This window comes from Aplysia californica, unplaced genomic scaffold (genome assembly GCF_000002075.1).
Source record: "Aplysia californica isolate F4 #8 unplaced genomic scaffold, AplCal3.0 scaffold00536, whole genome shotgun sequence".
Taxonomy (NCBI): Eukaryota; Metazoa; Mollusca; class Gastropoda; order Aplysiida; family Aplysiidae; genus Aplysia; species Aplysia californica.
The window spans coordinates 249645-251548 of record NW_004797806.1 but is presented as its reverse complement, the minus strand read 5'-3'; positions in this window follow the sequence as shown (position 1 = coordinate 251548).

Below are 1904 nucleotides of genomic sequence, written 5' to 3'. Positions count from 1 at the left end.
TTTCACAGTTCTGTAGATCTTATATTTATAAACTCTCTATGTCTGCTTTTCTGTTGTTGCACCCAAAAACACAACAATTTAAAACCTTAAATTGATTCCAATCTCTAGTTGCACATTGAATTCTGTAACTCAAAATTACAAACTGGACAGTAAATGTTCCACTTTTCACTCGTTTGTAAAAGCCGTTCTTGCTTTAAAAGCTATAGGGTTACTTCCGAAAACGATAAATCGTGCCCTCAAGACGCCATTATTTTCGGTCTTCAATTCCTCACAGGTCACGTGGTACAGTTTTCGTTCTATAAGTGTAGAATTCTGTGGATAATACTAATAACTGCTTATGCCCTAGAATTGACGAGCGCCCGATTCTGTCGCGTCGCGACACATATGGATGCGCCCTCTGACGTCCAGTTGGAGCAGACTGAGTCAATGGACGTGTTTGTATATATGTGTGTATATGTGCGTGTGCGTTTGTGCGTGTATATGAATTCTCAGGTGAGTATGGGGTGGACAGACACCATCGCTGCAACACAAGACAGAGGGAAATGGAGGTTCATGATCGCCCACGTCAGTCGGCAAGACACCGGATGATGATGATGGGGTGGAAGGGTGGAGATTATTCGTGTACATGATAACGAGGAGCCTTTACGCCCATATCGACAAATTAAGATAGTGTAGGAGGCGAGCTTCCGACCCAGGCTGCCAGGACTAACCAAAGCAAAAAAGGATACAACATCCCAGGAGAAAGACCAAAATACTCGATGAAAATTTTCCCCACTCGAAAAACAAACTTGCGTCTGTCTCCTGCGTGCGATAGCGAAGCGTCTATCTGCTTCACCACCGAAACCGGTTTCCCCTAGTTTTTGTTTTAATATTTATGGCAAGTGACAGGCTCAGTCTGATTCACCAACCCCAAACTATTGCTGGGTAATTGTTATAGAACCAGGCAGGTTCACATCAATTTTTAAACAGTTTGCGATAGCAATGCTGAAATTACAGTAAAGGACAAACAAGTGACGGGCAGCACACTATTTGGTAGTCAAAGGCCACAACCACTGGTAAGTTGTCATTATGTAAACAGAGTTTGTGTTGTTTTGGACTTGGTACTTTCACATCCGGGCCTTCATAACCGTTGATTTTGGAAAAGCAAAATTGCGTTATCAACAGTGTTTCTGTGCTATTTCGTAGATGTTTTGATTGGGTGTGTTTTTTATGCCAATGTTTTCAGCAGAATGTACGTGCTATTTTGGTGTTTTAATATTATGAGACCGCTTATACTCGTTTCCTTTTCTCTTTAATAGTAAAACATACAGATTATTCCACTTGTTACAAGCTTATCGTTCAGATGTATTTTGTAAAGGACGTTAAACCACACGACTACAAAATAAATGAATAAATAAAAGTATGAAAACCTAAAAAAAGCCCCACATATATTTCTGTGGCTTACAAGGCTATTCAAAGGAAAAATAGCTTAGAACCAAAACAGTTCTATAATGCTGCAAACATTGAAAGAAAAAGGATCTATTTAAAAACCTCTGTCAGAAAATGGTTTGGGATAATCAATTTTTATGTCCTTAGAGAGGGTTTCTAATTTGAGTTGTTTCGAAACGGATAGATGCTGTTGGTTGGGTTGAAAATGTAAGGGGGGAGGGCGGAGGCAGTATTTTTTACACTTTCGTTATATCTCTACTCTAAATTGCATTTGACTTTTTTTTCTTCTTTTTTTCTCTTTTTGTGGGAGGTGGGGGTGGGGGTGGGTCGTTGTTGTATCTTTTGCTTGTTTAAGGTGGGGGAATTAAACATTTTTACGAGCTTCTGGTTGGGAAGGAAGCGGGGAGAGGGAATCCTTTTTTAGGTGTTGGGAATGCAGTGTGTGTGTGTGTGTGTGTGTGTGTGTGTGTGTGTGT